This window comes from Bombina bombina, chromosome 4 (assembly GCF_027579735.1).
Source record: "Bombina bombina isolate aBomBom1 chromosome 4, aBomBom1.pri, whole genome shotgun sequence".
In the NCBI taxonomy this organism is placed as follows: Eukaryota; Metazoa; Chordata; class Amphibia; order Anura; family Bombinatoridae; genus Bombina; species Bombina bombina.
Genome location: NC_069502.1, coordinates 742,209,806 through 742,229,440, shown reverse-complemented (window position 1 = coordinate 742,229,440; position 19,635 = coordinate 742,209,806).

Here is a 19,635-nt window from a genome sequence, read left to right as displayed (position 1 = left end):
CAAAAATTGGAATCCAAAAAAGGGAGGGTTAAAAGTGTTGAAAAGATGTGATCCAAATGTTGTAAAGTAAAAAAAAATAAAAAAAAACAAAAGTATATATATATATAAAATTGATCCAAAAATGTGTAGAAAAAAGTATAAAAATAAAAATAAAAATAAGAATAGTGATCAATCCAGTGTTGTGACAATGTATCAATCCAATGTGAGAAATAAATCAAAAAGTAAAAAATATATTGGAAAAAAGTGAGCCACTAGTGTGTACACATACTAGTAAAAACTTAGAGATGTGGGGAAGGGTTGGTATGTCCCTGGACTATACTCCGTTTAGGAGTGTCCCTTGCAGTTGTAATCCTAACAGTAGAAGATGCGTGGAATTGATGATATGAAGAAAATAATAAAAATGAAAATGAAGCTAAAAAATGTGAAAGATGTATTAAAAATGTCTTGCATATTAAAATATGTAAATATGCTGGAAAATCCTCAAGACCTGCAAATAAAGAATAATAACAGTGTGATACCGTCTCAAAATACTAAAATTCAAAGGAATATAACTCACCATATATTATATATATATAATATATATATATATATATATATATATATATATATATATATATATATATATATATATATATATATATTCCTTTGAATTTTAGTATTTTGAGACGGTATCACACTATGTTATTATTCTTTATTTGCAGGTCTTGTGATAGCGCTAACTTGTTTTTAGACTGAGCAGGAAATATTTTATATTTTATATAGCATGAGCTTTTGTCAACATGGATCCATGTATATAATGTAATTGTTTTTATGTTTTTGTATTATCTAATATTTTTTGTCCAATAAATTTTAAAATACCATTTAAACTAATTCACGGAGCCTTTATGGTATCTACACATAGAATCTGAAGTTCCAGTACTCCACCTGGGACCGGTTCACATATCTACACACATATTAATGAGTGCCTACTAATATACATCACATTACCATTCTATAAGACCTAGCCTTTATTTGGCGCTCCTATCTAACTATTTTTATATTCCTTGATCAATCAGTGGGCATTTGGGGACCCACTACAGACAGGAGCTAGAGGTCACCACTAGCGGCGCTATAAGATCACATCATATTTTTTGGTTATATCTTAATCATGAAAGGAAAATAATTGGGGTTTCATGTCCCTTTTATTTATAAGGTGACACTTTCAATAACTGTCTCTCTGGAAGCATCAGGGGGAGTTAGCGAGGCCTGATAGTGGGAGTAACCTGCGCTTTGCTTTGGACAGATCGACCTGCCTGAGCTAGTTAGTAGGTGAAGTAAAACTTAGGTCCCTACAGCAATATTTGAAGAGTGTCTACATGGAAACCAATTTTATTTTCAAAAAGCGCACTGCTTGCACCCTGTAAGCACACTTCAAATAGGCCCCCCTCCACAGTAAAATGTCGGCATCGTTCAGACATGCCCCCTTTAAAAAAAAACAAAAAAAAAAACCTATGTTTTGTAACAGGGCCTAAGTGCTATTGCATTGTCTCTTTATTATGTATTTGCTGATTTTGCAAATTTACTGTATTTACTAGCCCTTTAACAATCCCTGTGAACTCACGTCCCGCTGAAAACATCTGCCTATCGAGAGACAAACTAAATTGACCAAAGCTTTAAAAAATGCAGAAGACTTACAGTGATGAAAAAGCAAAACAGCCTCTGTTGGCAAAACTGTGATTTCAAGTATTGTTCAACATCCCCTAATTTATTATCTGACTTTATTAATTATGATCTGTCTACAAAAACAAACAGAAAAAAACAAAAACAACCTAAAATTTTCTAAACTTTTAAATAAAATTGGATAACCTGCTAATAGACCAACAAATATGTAAATTGAGGTTTTATATCCCATACACTTTCAAGAACTCACAGGACTCTTCTTTTAATGTCTGTCTGTGTATTAGAGGCTATTTTCTATAAAAGCAAAGTACAACTGATAACTTTAATGGTTAAAATGTTAGTAAATTCTAGTGTTTGTGAAACGCTAGGATTTACCAGTGGAACAAATAAAGGGGACTTTCGGTCATGAAGTATAAAATGCTTCATGCTGATAGTTCCTTTATTTGTCTGAAACGTTTTCCGCACTAAACACTTCAGGCCGCCCACAGCAGAACGCTATTTTTCAGTGAGGTGACGTTTCCACCTCTAAGCCAATAGCCGTGGGGGCCAGATGGCATTATGCCGGATAGTTAGCATTATATTGCCTAAGATCCCCTCACTGCAAAATAACGTTCTGCTGTGCAACGCCTGAGACGCTCAGCGCTGCAAATGCTGAAGACAAATAAAGGAACTTTGAGCATGAAGTATTTTATGCTTCATGACTAAAAGTCCCCTTTATTTGTTGCACTGGTAAATCTTAGCGTTTACAAAATGCTAGGATTTACTATCACTTTAATTAAAAGCAGTAAACACACTGAGATTTTAATAAAAAACATTGTTTTGTGTAGTAAAACAACTTTGCAATATGCTTTTATTATTTATTTTGTCCCCTTTCCATTTAATTTTAGCTCTGAAGATTGTAGATTTTCTAATTCTCAGAGCTAAAAGTGCACCCTGGTGACTTCTCAAGGCTAATCCTGCCACATATATGTCCCTAATTGAAAAATAACTTCAAACCAATACACTTTATTCAAAGATAATGACATTGTTGTCTGAACGTCCTTTAGCCACATAGGGGCCGAATTACCAAGCTCCGAATGGAGCTTGATGCCCCTGTTTCGGTGCGAGCCTTCAAGCTCGTCGGACACAAGTTATGAAGCAGCGGTCTAAAGACCGCTGCTCCATAACTGGTCCACCTGCTCTGAGGACGCGGACAGAAATCAACACGATTGAATCTGCAGGGGGCGGCATTGCACCAGCAGTTCACAACTCCTGGTGCAATGATAAATGCCGACAGCATATGCTGTCGGCATTTATCAATGTGCAGCGGAAATGATACGCTACTTTGTATCATGTCCGCTCGCACTATGTTAAATCTACCCCATAGTACAAACATGTCAATATGCCCACATTAAGTACCGTTCTATACAAACCGAATAAATATACTAACCTAGAGAATTAACCGTATTCTCTGTTTTTAGTAGTTTGTATTTTTCTGCAGGTACGAATAAAAACTCATACTATAAAGGGTTAAACAAGCCACTATTCATGTCTGATACCACATATACAGCAGTCTAAATGACCTTGGGCAATATTATTTATAGAAAAGCAATAATACTTTACCAACCAATAGTAAGGACATTGGACAGAATAAAATATGCTCTGGAAATTGGTCAGGAATGGAGAAGACAAGTGAGGATCCTCCTGGTGTGATGTAACAGGATCTTCTTAAAATGGGCCTCCTTCCTATCAGCTCAGTAGCCTTTTTATATTACAAATGTCTTAATTTCCATAAGACCAGCCTAGTGTGTGTACATAGGGCTGTTCCCTCTCTGATAGGCCTCTAAATCTATACATTAACTATTTGTTTAGATAAGAATTAGCTTCACCTGTCCACTGGGTGTCATTAGGTGCCTATCATCATGTGACTTCTTTTTAGTCATTGATAATGTTTTATATAGATATATGTAGAGACTTAATTTTAAAATATATTTTAGTCTATGGGGCCTATCTATCAAGCTCCGAACTGAGCTTGTGGGCCCGTGTTTCTGGCGAGTCTTCAGACTCGCCAGAAACACCAGTTATGAAGCAGTGGTCTAAAGACCGCTGCTCCATAACCCTGTCCACCAGCTCTGATGAGGCGGACAGAAATCGCCGGAATTCAACCCGATCGAGTAGATTTTGATAGGCTACAGGGCAGGGTAAGAAAGTTTGCAAGCACTGCCCTTTTATCTGGGTATGTATGTTAATTTTGTAATGAATTTGTGCCTTTTGATAACGTTTTTGATTGTTGAACTGTCAATACATTATTTGGCTGCAATCTTTTTTCTCAGTTTGTTTTTAATTTTGGACACATTCCATTTACTAGTGGGAGGTAAAGGGTTAATATGTATGTATATTGATAATGCAATTAGTTCCTCCCTTTGCTTAAATGGGAATTGGTCCAAACTTTAATTGTTTGAGTTTGACGTTTTGCGCTTGTCAGGTTAGCACGCAAGCAAAAACAGTTTACTTTCAACTACAGTTGTAATCTGTCCCAATGTGTTTCGAGGTTCCACCTCTTAATTCGGTCTATATACAGAGTTACTTTGCTATTTCGCTGAAAAACATCCATGAATCTAAATGGCAAATAACATTATTTGCTCTTCTTCTGAGAACTTTCTAATTTACTCCTATTATGAGTTTTTCTTCATTCTCTTGGTATCTTTATTTGAAAAGCAGTAGCTTAGGAGTCGGCCCATTTTTTATTCAGAACCTAGGTAGCACTTGTTGATTGGTGGCTAAATGTAGCAAATGCCAAAAATAAGGTACTTACATGGTTAAAAGAAAGTATGCTGTTCTAGTAACATAATATAAAAAGTCCCAGTAAGATCCCCATCAACCAGTAGAATAAAAGAGGAAACTGATAACAAAAGCATCTCAAGGTTACATAAGTCCTTGGAGGAAGTCCTTAATGCATTTTGCCTGTCTGTGGACAGACTTTCTCAAGAAGATGACAATTCCAAGCATCCTAATTCAATCACAGTCTACATAACTGCCTTAAAGGGACATTAAACACTTTGATATGGTTATATAAAATGATAAATCGCATATATAAAAAAACTCTGCAATATACTTTTGTTATTTATTTTGTCCCCTTTTCCTGTAATTCCACTCTGAAATTGTGTTATTTTTACTTCCTGTTAGAAATCAAAGTGCAGAACACTGTTATATTCCACACAGCTATTGGCTGCAAACTCTAGTGAGCTATTTATAATTGTCCCTAATTGGCCACAGCAAAGAAGGTAACCTAAGTTACAACATGGCAGCTCCCATTGTTTTATAGACACTAAAAGATTATACTTATTTTGTCAATATCTAAATATCTAATGAAACTTTAAAAAAAAATACATCTACATGTTATTCTCAGACTAATCTCTTCTTTGAGTGTATCATTCTATCTAGCATTTATTTAGTGTTTAATGTCCCTTTAATAACATAGAGGAGACCACAATGGGGTACAGTTATAAATAGGCTGAGTTAATATATATTAATAAATTATTGTATAAGAATGTATGTGTCTCATACCCTATGTATAGGTCAATATTTAAAGCCACAGTGTGCATCTCTGTATTAGAATAAAAATAAAAGTATAAATGATATGATTTGTTTTTTATTATTTACAACCCAATCTGGGTAAAATAAGATCATAAAGTCTCAAAAAGGAATGAGTCTATGGGCTCCATTTGTCAAAGCTTCAACGGAAAACTCGCTATAATCACGGTTGAAATTGTATGCAAAATACACTTCTCAGTTAGGATGTTGTCGATTTCTAAAAAATATTGTCCAATGCGATTTAATTTCTGTTGCAGCGATCAACATTTGATGTAACTCGATTACTCCATAATTTCATCAGAATTATGCAAATTCGATTGTATCTAGAGATAGATTTGACCGATTTAAGATTTATTATATTTTCAACTATATTTGTGTATCAAGCGACTTGTCGGAACAGAGTCTCAATCCATGAGCTTTGAATTAGAGAATACCATAGGAAACAATGGGATGCTTCCATAATGTCCCATTAATTTCAAAACTCATGTACAAACGGTAATAAACAGCAAAATGCATCAGATAAAATAATTGTAATTGTAAAAGCACAAATGCAATGTATTACAATGTTTTTATTATAAACGTTTCAATTACAATCTTTAAATCAAGGTAAATACGACATATAACTCTCTAATATGTAGTAATTGATCATTAGATATATTAAGATTTATAGTACAAAACAAAATACTGTAAAATGGCGCTTTACCACTCAAAGATTCTTATTAAAATGATCAATTGTAATACCATTTTGGAGCGTAGAAAAGGGCGGAGCCTAAGTAAAAGTAGAGATGAAAAGCACTGTGATTAGTATCGTATCTGTTTTTTGTGTTTAACCGAAGAAGTAGAAATATTCTCGCTATTGATGCTTTAAAGTTATCAACAGACCGCTGATCCTTGTGGCTTTGTCGACACAAGCTTATTAAGCCTTATTTATGATAAATGTAGTTGGATGTGTAATCACTGCAGTGAGTTCAGCGGATGTATGGAAACCACTGAGTGTCTACAAGTTGAAAGCCTGTGATAAATGGGTCCATATGTGTGGAATATATAAAAGATACAACTGTATTGAAAAATCGATCTATCTACTATCTATCTATCTATCTATCTATCTATCTATCTATCTATCTATACAACCAGAATCTTGAATAATAAAAAAATTAGGAAGGTGGAATGTAAAGATATTGAAGATTTTAGAAAACAATTAATGAAAACAGCTTCAATTTGAAGTTTGTATAGTTTTTATTTCAGAATTTGATTTAATACGGAAGAAGGAAATGTTGAAGTGAAACGTTAAAAATATAACTATTTTTTTAATTATTTGCCAATAGTTATTAAGATTGTGGAAAACTAATAATCAATTTGTGCAGTACTAAAGAGTAAGAGGGAACTTTACATATGAGGAGTATTATGAAGTACATTCAAGGCAAATCGGCCAATAGCAGGGGGTGTCAATCATCCAATCGTACTTTAAAAGGTGGCGGACAAGTTAAGGAGTAGCGGGTCTTACTTTGGGCGGACACCAGCAGTATCCGCTGCTTGTTAAATCCAGCCCATACTGTGAAAAAAATTTGAGGAAACATATAAACACAGATCCCGTCTTAGAAAAGATCCTTGGAGAAATTAGCCCAAAAGAAACCTGATTATTTAAATAAATGGGAGAGGAGGCAAAGCAAGATGCAGTAGTATGTGGTTTTATAAGTTTGTAGATATCGGTAATACCTTTTCATATTATTGATAAAATCTAAGGAGTACAAGCTAAAACACAGATGACCTGGGGGATACCCCCATGTTGTGCATTTGCAGAATTGCTCCTGCAACTTGGTTTATATAGGAAGAACTAAAAGAAACGCAATTAAAAAATTAGGTGAAAACATGAATATAAAGAACAAATTTGAGACATTTATTGCATCAGAGCATTTTAGGCCCTGTCATAATGCTTCCCCAGGTAGTCTCAGAGTTAAAATGATTGATTGGGCACCTGCCAATGTTTACATTACAGATTACTAAGACAATGAGAAACATATTGGATGTAATTAAACTTATGGACACCAAATGATATTCAAGCTTTTTTTTTTTTTTTTAAATATGTTTGACCTTTTTACAGTATATAATTGTATACTTTTAGGATGACCTTGATTATATACCTGTTGTCAGTTTCCAGGTTTACAATATATTGGCATTATAGACACAGTTATTTGTATCCCTGTTGTCAGTGAACGGTTCAAGATTTCTGGTTGTTTTCTTTTTTTTATATTTGTTTTATTGCACGCATTTTTGCATTTACAGATCTGCAATTGTATAGTTTCAATACCACTGTATTCTTTTCTATAATCTACATATAGACTTATTAATGTGACACTTATTTTTGTATGTGACAACTTATCATTGTATTTTTGCTTTTATTTATATACTCCGTTTTAGTTTTATTTTTAATCTTACTTGGATATAAAGATGAACATTGTGGCTATGAGGGATATTTATCAAAACATCAATCTCGGTCCATTCGCCAGTGTCAATACGCTCACCAGTCATCACCAGACATCGCTGACGTGGATCTGCATACGATGCCCTTATTTATATAAAAAAAAAAAAAAGACGTCAAAAAACACGCGCGTCAAGTACGGCGCAATGAGCATTGGACTATTGTTAACTAACAGTCATCGATGTTGCGGTTATTCTGTTTTTCCCCAACTTTATTTATACCATTTCATTACTGTCCATGAACAAGCACATTTCTCTAAAGCTAATCTTTTATTTTTTCATCTGTTAATGTCCAAAGAAATAGCTAGATTTATACCTCAAAAACAATATCTCATAGAAAGTTATTTTTATATTTATTTGTTATACAAAAAAATCTGTTATATGATACTTTCACATAAATTGATGTGTATTTGTATTTCTAGAAGTCATGATATGCTTTTATCTCATGTTTTTTTTTATAAATGATTATTAATGCTAGAATTTGTACATATATCTTTGCACATACTTGTGTGTATATTACTGTGTGTATATATGTATATATATATAAGTATTCCAATAGACTGCACTCCATATAACAATGTTCATCAGTGCCCGGTGCTGTATAATCAGTCCAAATAGTTTAGCAAAAATAAGCACTCATTGGTCTTTGCAATAAAACTTCACATTAATATATCAAGATTAAAAATAAAGCATAACATTTTGAGACCACATTGGTCCCTTTGTCAAATGCAGATACAATCAAACAATCTTACCTACTAAAACCCAGTACACACCCACCTTATATACCCAACAGTGCATAATTAACAAAATCCCCTTCAGCTGAACTAAGCTCAAACGTTGTTTGCGTTCCACAGGAGCACATTCTGTTCCAGTGATGTCACACGAATGTGTCCGTCGCTTCCTTATTACATATCAATAGTCACACGCTGCTTCTGATAGCTGTCAGAATTAACCAACAAAACAGAGAAAGCATGCAGAGCAGAACCATACAGTAGTGTCGTGCATGAATAAAATCTCTTGGGGCATCAATATATATAGTAATCAGCGGGAATATAGTTAAAAAGGCAATCAAAAATTAAAACATTAGAGGACCTATACTATGTATCAAATGTATATATATATATACTCATATCATGGATACTAAATAAATTGAAATTGAAACAATGTTACTTCATGACTAGTCAGAGGCATGGTAAAAAGCTTATATAGAAACTGAGGTGCCGTATAAGAGCAGAAGTTGAACGAAGGACACTTATTATGCCAACTCTTGGCCAGTTTACCGTCCATCAGGTCACATTGACATAGACACAACTAGATCCAATTGATTTATTATGGGTCTTCTAATGTTTTTATTTTGATTGCCTTTTTTACTTATATTCCCCGCTGATTACTATATATATCGATGCCCCAAGAGATTTTATTCATGCACGACACTACTGTACTACTTTGTTGGTTAATTCTGACAGCTATCAGAAGCAGCGTGTGACTATTGATATGTAATAAGGATGCGACGGACACATGCGTGTGACATCACTCGAACCCAATGTGCTCCTGTGGAACGCAAACAACGTTTGAGCTTAGTTCAGCTGAAGGGGATTTCGTTAATTATGCACTGTTGGGTATATAAGGTGGGTGGTGTACTGGTTTTAGTAAGTAAGATTGTTTGATTATATCTGCATTTGACAAAGGGACCAATGTGGTCTCGAAACGTTATGCTCTATTTTTAATCTTGATATATTAAATGTGAAGTTTTACTGCAAAGACCAATGAGTGCTTATTTTTGCTAAACTATTTGGACTGATTATACAGCACCGCAGCACTGATGAGCATTGTTATATGGAGTGCATCTATTTGGAATACTTATACTTTTTTGAATTATAGCACCCTACATGCTTTCTTTCTACAAATTTTATTGTGACTGCTAAATTTTACTATCACTCAATATACCACTTGCTTTTAGTGGACCTATTCTATGGATACTACACAAAGATATACCTCCCCTCCATTACCCATTTGGGAGATGATGAAGTGAACACAGACACGTTTATGTATACTGATGATGATGCAGATCGGATTAGGATCCAGACAGACCTGAGTGAGTTGAGGGGGGACACCCTCGTTAATATTTATCATAAGTTATTGAACCTAAGGAAAAAAGAAGTAGATTATCACCTACATGCTGTTTATTTATCAGGATACCATAAAAGCAGACAGATCCCCAGGGGTTTTAGAGTTAAAAATATTCCTACCCTGGGTAGATCAAGTTCAGAATTCTGCAGAAAATGTGTTCAATATTAAATAAGTGTTCAATCACGATCTTATGTTATGGGTGATTGAGGAGGTGAATAGGTTAAAAAACAGGATGTCCCTAGACTGATCAAATCAAGCAACAACATTATCATATATTAACTGATGATAAAACACAGGATTGGGTTGGGAAACTCGACACATTGGTGAATAAATACAAAAGTGATCTTATTGCCTTTAAAAAAAAGAAATTAACTACTGTTGATACAGATTATAGAGAAAAACGCATTTTATATAAGTGGTTATATTGAAAAGACACTAATAATACCACACCGTAAACTTAGAACTTTACACTCCAAAAATCTTTTGGACTCTATAGATAGTAGTGGAAGCGATACATCTGAGGGTGAAAATAACACTAGTACAAACACTGCACTCAGAACACAGACTAATGCACCAACATCAGCTTTTTTTCTGGTGTAGCCACCAGGGCAACTTCCAACCCCCCTTTAGGAAAAGACACAGAAAGAGACAGACTAGGGAGAGGGAGCTATAAACAAAAAAACCACAATACAAAAACAAGAAATACATTTTCTTTAACTTGAGCAGTAGGACATAAACTGAATCTGAACTTAAACTCTTTAAACCGTGGATTATCTTTTGTTCCTACCCAAAAGTCAACTCTGATAAAATGGTTGATTTCCAAAAACTGCAGCGGCAGCTTAAGCTTAAAGACTTTTTTGGTGATATGGAACAAAGTATTCCCACTAGGTTTAAGACTCCTTCATTTGATTCCCCCAATACCAATCCCTCCATTAAAAGCTTTACTAACATGATGTCTCTAGACTGCACCCACCGATGAAACCAAATCTTTTCAAATTTGAATAAAAATTAACTACAATCTCTTGAATATTTAAAAAGTGACAATGCCATCATCATATGTCCGGCTGACAAGGGTGGTGGCATTGTCATTTTGAATTACAGTGACTACAGAATGGAGGCTATCAGACAGTTAAGTGATAATGGAGTATACATAAAATTGAGGGGCAACCCCACAAATGTATTTTAAACTAGGAATTGACCAATCCCTGAGGTCTGCATTTGAAGCAGGACATATTAATGAAACAGAACTGCAATTTTTGACTACCCCTTATCCAAATATTCATTTTTGTTATTTATTACCTAAGGTTCATAAACCCTAATAAACCCCCCAGGGAGACCATTGTCTCTGCCCGAGAATCCATTTGCTCCAACATAGCAATTTTTGTGGATTTTTTCTTACAACCAAGTGTGAAACATACTTTTGCTTATCTAAAAGATTCTGCAACTCTAATTAAAACTTTAAAAAGAGCAGATTGGTTACAGCCCAATGATATACTTGTCACTATGGACGTGGAGAGTCTTTACACTTGTATACCCCACAGTAGAGGCATTCAGGCAGTGAGAACTATGTTATCTAAATCAGAAGTATACACAGGTCCTCCTATAGAATTTATTTTGGAACTTATGGATTATTGTTTAAATCACAATTATTTCAGATTCAAATCTGACTTCTATTTGCAGACCTCAGGGACCACTATGGGCTCTAATATGGCCCCGGCGTATGTTCATTTTTTTATGGCGTGGTACGAAGGGTTTATTATGGAACCACACTTGAATTGTAATGTGATACATTATACCCGCTATATCGATGATGTCTTTCTGGTATGGCGTGGCACAAGATTAGATCTAGACAATTGGGTAGATCATCTGAATAAAATTGACCAGCCCATTAAGTTTAAGATGGAATGTTCTACTGATGAAATACATTTTCTTGACCTCAATATATTTAAGGTGAAATTCATTTTACATGTCGCTTTGGGACATCTCTGTTTTCGAAACCGACAGATAGGAATTCCCTTCTAGAATCCCATAGTTGTCACCCTGAACATCAAAAGAGAGGGGTGATATCCTCCCAACTCACTAGGGTAGTCAGGAATAATACTGAGGTGCCATTGATGTTAGATCAGATGGACATTATGGAAGGAAAACTTACTGCCCAAGGATATGATCCAGGAGTGATCCAAGACATAATGACTAAGGTTCTTGCCAGATCCCAGGAAGAATTATTGAATGATAGCAACATTGTACCTACTAAGGACAATAGGTTGAATTTTATCATAAATTTTGACATGACACATACTAAGATGAACTCAGCACTAAGGAAACATTGGGAGTTGATACAGAATGATAAGGGCCTTCCATTCCAAAGAATTCAACCACCTAGGATGGCATATCGCCGTGCAAGTAATCTAAGAGATCTTTTGGTTGAGACAGACCCTGTACGCTGTTATCAAAAGCCCTGTTGGCTTAAACCCTCTAAGTTGGGATGCTTCAGATGTGGTGATTGCACTACGTGCCACAGCATGCAGAGTTGATCTACATTCCAAAATCCACATTCTAACAAGAGGTGCAAAATCAACCACAGATTGACATGCACAAGCTCTTACATCATTTATATACTCATTTGCCCGTGTGCATTGGTTTATGTCGGTAAAACGACCACCACTTTCCGTGAACACAAGGCTAATCATAGATTTGCCATACGGGAAGCCATCGATAAAGGGGACTCGGAACAACCTGTAGCCCGCCACTTCGCTAAGTATAAACACAATCTATCAAGCCTTAAGACGATGCTGATCGACCATATACCACCCCTTCGGAGCGGGGAAATAGAGCACAAAAATTGCTATGTCTAGAATCAAGGTGGATATATACTTTGGATACAGTGGCCCCTAAGGGATTGAATACTATATTGGATTTTACTCCATTCTTTGGTAAATAATGGAGTATGTCTCTTGGCCTGTGGATTTCCATCATCCTGCTCCCTTCATTATAAACTACACAGTCAAAATATCTTGTGCAATTATATGTGAATATGGAGTGTCCATAATAAATCGATTGGATCTAGTTGTGTCTTTGTCAATGTGACCTGATGGACGGTAAACTGGCCACGAGTTGGCATAATAAGTGTCCTCCGTTCAACTTCTGGTCTTATACGGCACCTCAGTTTCTATATAAGCTTTCTATCATGCCTCTGACTAGTCATGAAGTAACATTGTTTCAATTTCAATTTATTTAGTATCCATGATATGAGTATATATATATATACATTTGATACGTAGTATAGGTCCTCTAATGTTTTTAATTTTGATTGCCTTTTTTACTTATATTCCCGCTGATTACTATATATATCGATGCCCCAAGAGATTTTATTCATGCACGACACTACTGTATGGTTCTGCTCTGCATGCTTTCTCTGTTTTGTTGGTTAATTCTGACAGCTATCAGAAGCAGCGTGTGACTATTGATATGTAATAAGGAAGCGACGGACACATGTGTGTGACGTCACTGGAACAGAATGTGCTCCTGTGGAACGCAAACAACGTTTGAGCTTAGTTCAGCTGAAGGGGATTTCGTTAATTATGCACTGTTGGGTATATAAGGTGGGTGTGTACTGGGTTTTAGTAGGTAAGATTGTTTGATTGTATCTGCATTTGACAAACGGACCAATGTGGTCTCAAAATGTTATGCTCTATTTTTAATCTTGATACATTTATGTGAAGTTTTACTGCAAAGACCAATGAGTGCTTATCTTTGCTACACTATATATATATATATATATATATATATATATATATATATATATATATGTGTGTGTTATGTCAGAAATCTTTTGCAAACATATTTACATGTCCTTAAATTCCTTTTTTTGTTCAAAACAATGTTGTCTTTTATATATCTGTGTTAATTTATACCACTATATGTATATAGTGTAAATATATTACTATTCCGAGCAGGAATAATTGTGAATATAACATGTCAGGATATATGTGAGTGTTATTAAATAATATATATATATATATATGTCTACACCAAAAGATCCATTTATTTGTGAGGCTGTAACTACAGCGGACCCCCCTCTCTACCTTATACATCTAAAGGATTCAAAAGAGAGCATTTGTCTCATTAGTTCAGCACAAACCCCTGGGGTGATGGAGCCAAATATTCTGTGTTTTGGTGGAAAATATGCTCAGAAGCCCCTTGAAGATTCTCAGTATACATCCTGATCTGGAAGAAGCATATGCCAACCTTCACTAACAGACACATGATAATTTAACACAATGGCTCACTGGATTTCCTTTGAGGCTTAAATATATGCAAAAGTTAATTACCCCTGCCGTGTCTGAATACACGAAGCTCAGACATACGCCTCAAATGGAAGTTGATTACCCTTGCTGTGTTAGATACACATCTGTACTGAGCCAAGCAAAAACACATGTTGCATTGTAGATGTTAAATTCATTTTAAAGAACAACTTGTTTAATTTTCAATACTGTATAAAAAATTATAATTCCATGCATTTCAGACTTGTAATAAATTAAATGAATAACTACATTAATATATATAAATGCTTAAGTTATTTCAAAATAAATAAATTTTTCCTTGTTTTCCAGAAATCTAGTGAAATTTACAAGGAAGAACTGATGTGAAGATGAGATTTCTAAATAATATTCTATAAGTTGACATATTAGATGCATCATAGGATCTTGGGCCCATGTTTTAAACACGGTTGAGACATGTATTAATAAATAACTATAATACTCATATATTTCATTGATTGATCTTACTAGTCCCTAAAAAAAAACGCAGCTTTTAAGGAAGCTTATAAAATATGATAAATAAAATACTCATGTTTCATATTAAAATAATCAGAAATAAAATGACACTATATGGTCCCATCTATATTAAAATTGTAAGTGATTGATACTGGAAATTAAAGTATTTGATAGACATTTTAAAGGTTAGATAGTTAAGCTGATAGCAATGTCGATGGTGAGGGCTGCCCCCTAGGGAATTAAGACTGGTATGACAGCCAAACAAATTGACTGTTTAAAACATATGTTCCCAGTAGGCCAATCAAATGTTTCAGCTCGAAGGGCCAGTTAATACTCAGCTCCATTACGGCCAATCCAAAGACAAGCTCCGAAGGCCTATCAAAATTCTGTGGGAGTGATTAAGGAAAAGGAGGAGGCTTTCTTTATTTTTAGAAAAAGATGCATACACACTCTAAGAAAAGGAAAAATACATAGGCTTTGGTGCCAAGTATATTCTCTGCCATTTTGGGGACACTTTCTTGAATAAAGAAAGATTACCAATTCTTGAGGTCTATACCTTTGCACATTGTGAGTAAACCCTCCATAGATGACCAACGAGAAATTACGGAAACTGAAACATTGATTTGGTTATTTGGGTAAAGTATAAGAAACTATTAAGTGTGTGTATATATATATATATATATATATATATATATATATATATATATATATATATAGGGGGCATGAGAGAGTAGGTAATATTGCTATTGCTAAATATATGCTAAATGGTGCCACCCTTCAAATAAATATAATATTGTAGTAAAGAGAGAAAAAAATACCAGGGTATATAATAATGCCCTAGAACAGTAAGGGATTTAGAAACGGCACACAGAAAGACTTTCCAAATTTATAATTTATTTCCCAAGATATACAATTCAGTATAAAAATATATTATCTGTCAGCGTTAAACACCACTACAGACAGCAAATTCTAAAATAAAACATTTCAAGTACAAAGAGACCTAGTTATATATATACCATAAACAGTAAGGGGTTAACCAACAAGGATACTGTTTACAACATGATATATAGTGAATCAGCTATTGGAACATATAATAGGTAGGCAATATATATACATAAATAGATGGCTGCAGTCCATACATAAGTGAACTAGATGATTCGTATATAGCGCTTTATCGCTCATTAGATACACAAGCAAATCTCCTAATTAAGGCAGAAAACGAACCGCAGCTATTCCTGCTGCATTAAAAGTCATAAGCAAGTATTATTTCTCAGTTGGAAAACGCAACATGTACTTAGCTTAAATCCTCCGGTTGTATTGTTTCCACCGGCTTTTGGCTTGCAAGCACTTGCGATGACTTCTTAGCGTGTGACATAATCAGCAGTAGGAGTGGCGGAGCGTCACCAGGGACTGTGAGTGGCTGTAGACGGAAGGAAGCTTTTCCATTGGTCAAGAGATGCCCAATTGAGTCGGCATGTCGCTGTGAAGTTTGTCAAAAGTCCTGACAGAATAGGATACCAGAAAGTACCGTATGTAATCACTTCTCATACAGGCACGTCCTTATTGCATTCCAATAGCACACTTTTAGAACCACTCACTCCACCACCGGAGCCACATCAGCATATCAATAACTCACTTAGGTTGTACCGCTGTATGTATAGAGCCAGAATGTCTCTTAGTAAGCAGAAGATTCAGGGAATAGGTCTAGACTTATGCACTAGAAACCCTGACCCAAAGTACAGTCGACAATTACCTGGGTTTCAAAACACATAGTGCCAACGCACGTTTCTCCCCCACCTCCAGTATGTGTTACAAGGGATCATCAGGGCATATAGAGTCCTCACCGGACTTCCTATTTTATGCAGATACCTGATTGCTTACAGGTGAATCTCCCAAGCAACCTTGCAAAACCGTAAAGCTGTATCGCCTTTAACCCTGTATACATGAAAAACACAGAGCTCTATGTTGTATAGAAAAATAGTAATTAACTTGATTGGTTCAACCTAATTCCTAGTTACCCCCAATATTTTCAGTACAAACAAGAACAGATAGAATTTACCCTCTGTTCTGGCGCACACTACAAACGGATGCTTAACTATTTTGAATAGTTGTTTATAAAAACTGGACATATTCAAGCTTATCATTCAAACCTTTTGGTATTCTAGTTCCCAGTCTGTAGATCCATTTGGCCTCTTTTTGCAAAAGGACCCTATCATTATTCCCACCACGTCCATTCGTGATGCCTTTATCTATGATGATGAACTTTAATGAATCTACATTTTTATTGTGTACATTACAGAAATGTCTGGCAACATTAGTCTCTCTGGAGTGGACAATATCGTCTCTGTGCTCCTGTACTCGGTCCTTCACCATTCTTTTGGTTTTTCCAACATAGAAGGCCGGGCAGGAGCACCGTAGAAGATATATTACCCCTTCCGATCTACAATTGAAAAATAATTTTATATCAAAAGTCTTTCCATCCTGGACAGAGAATTGTTTTGTGCTATCCATGTGGGCACAGTAGACACAGTGCCCACACGGAAAGCTACCTTTAATACCTCTGTCCTTTCTTAGCTAGTCAGAGGCCAAAGGGCCCCTTGAGAACTGGCTCTTCACCAATTTGTCTTTTAAGCTCTGCGCTTTCCTGGCTGTCAGAAGTGGGGTATCTCCCATCACACTTCTCACTTTATCATCTAGGGATAAGATGTGCCAATTTTTCTTAAAAACTGACCTTAAACTTTCCCATTGATTATTGAAATTGGAAATAAATCTAATCTTACTTTTTTCCTTTTTAGAGTTATTTCGGTATAGCAGGTCATCCCTAGACATATTTCTGGCTCTCCAGAGAGACTTCTTAAGACACTTATTAGAGTAGCCTCTTTTTAGAAACCTCTCTTTCATCAGTGCCGCATGGGTGTCAAACTTTGATAGAGAAGAACAGTTCCTCCTCAATCGGAGGAATTGGCCATAAGGAATCCCTTTTTTTTTTTTTTTTTTTTTTTTTTTAAGGTGTTCTGGGTGGCTACCGTCTGCATGCAAAATATTGTTAGTTGCATTCTTTTTCCTATAGTTTTCCGTGACTATTCTTACACCCTCTTTTTTCAAAGTAACATCCAGGAAATTTAATTCTGCTATATTCATTTCTGACATCAGGATAATGTTCTTGTCATTGTGGTTTAGGACAGCAACAAATTCATTGAATTCTTCTGCTGTCCCATCCCACAAGACAAGGACATCGTCCACATACCTAATCCACAATAGCACTTTGTCCTCAAAAATCCTTGAATAGTATTCAAAGATCTCTGATTCCCAAAGGCCCAGGTGAAGACATGCATATGTGGGGGCACAAACTGCCCTCATCGCCGTCCCACACAACTGGCAAAAAAACCTGTCCATCAAATGTAAATACATTGTTTTTCAAAACAAACTCAAGCAGAGAATAGACAAATTCAGTATGTTCAGCATATGTAGGGCCTCTAGTTTCTAGGAACCTCCTAATTGCTGCTAGACCTATTTTGTGTGGGATGGAGGAGTAGAGACCCTCTACATCTAGAGATGCCAGGATGGTCTTTTCATTCACTTCTACTCCATCTAGCTTTCTCAGTAGGTCGGCCGTGTCTTTTACATATGATGTCAGAGTTAGTAGAAAGGGTCGTAAATACTTGTCAACATACTCCCCAATTTTTTCCATAGCACTCCCTATCCCCGAGACTATAGGCCTTCCCGGGGGACACTGCATATTTTTATGCAGCTTCGGCAGTACATAAAAGACTGGCATAACTGGGTGCTCAGGATAGAGAAATTTAAACTCATTTTGGGTAATAACCCCTCTATTTCTAGCATCGTTCAGAAGTTTAAATAGTGAGTTTTGAATATGACAAAGGGGGTTACCACCAAGTTTTTCATATTGGTTTCTATTATTTAACTGCCGTTTTACTTCGTTCACATATAGATGTTCATCAAGTAGAACCAAGTTGCCGCCCTTGTCGGCAGGCTTTATCACTAACCCTTTGTCCATACTTAATTCTTTTAGTGCTTTTCTTTCCCTAGGTTTCAAATTGTCAACTGTTTGTTGACAAGATAGATTCTCAATGTCTTTCTCCATTTGTTTTACAAATAAATTGACAGCCGGGACAAGGGACAATGAAGGCATGTATGTTGATTTTGGTTTGAAAACATACCTTGTCTCAACTAAAAATTCTCTCTGTATGTCATTATCAAACTCTTCTTGAGTATTTTCAGCTAAAAGTAACTCTTAATCATTGAGAGCTACTTGATCGGTTGCATCTAACGTATAGGTGTTATCCGATTTAGATTTCATAATGACAGACAGGATAATCTTTCTGGCGAAAAGATGTAGATCTTTTAGGACCTCAAACTTATCAATTGGCGCATTAGGGCAGAAGGACAGACCTTTTTTAAGAAGTTCGATATGGGCTAGGTTTAGAGGAAAAGAGGAAAGGTTTACTATCTGTAATTCCTCATCAATTGGGGTATCTAAAATCCCCTGCGCGATCCCCTCCCTCTGTACCTCCCCCTGCCCTTTCTGTGTGCCGTTTCTAAATCCCTTACTGTTCTAGGGCATTATTATATACCCTGGTATTTTTTTCTCTCTTTACTACAATATTATATATATATATATATATATATATATATATATATATATATATATATATATATATATATATATATATATAAAATATTTAAATCAAAGGCATTCTAAGACTATAGTTAGATTACAGCTGGTAAATTTAAAGAGCATACTTTGTATTTTAAACCCATATTCATAGCCCCGTGTAGTTTAAAACTAGTCATATTTGGTGCTAAATAACTGATGCACAATTATATATATATATATATATATATATATATATATATATATATATATATATATATATTTTAGAATTTGCCTTATTGTAACTAAATAAGATTTATTTCAGCTAAGACAAATTGGTTGTTTGTATTAATAATATATATAATTTCTGATGTTTTTAATTGGAGTTATAAAGAATCATTTGTG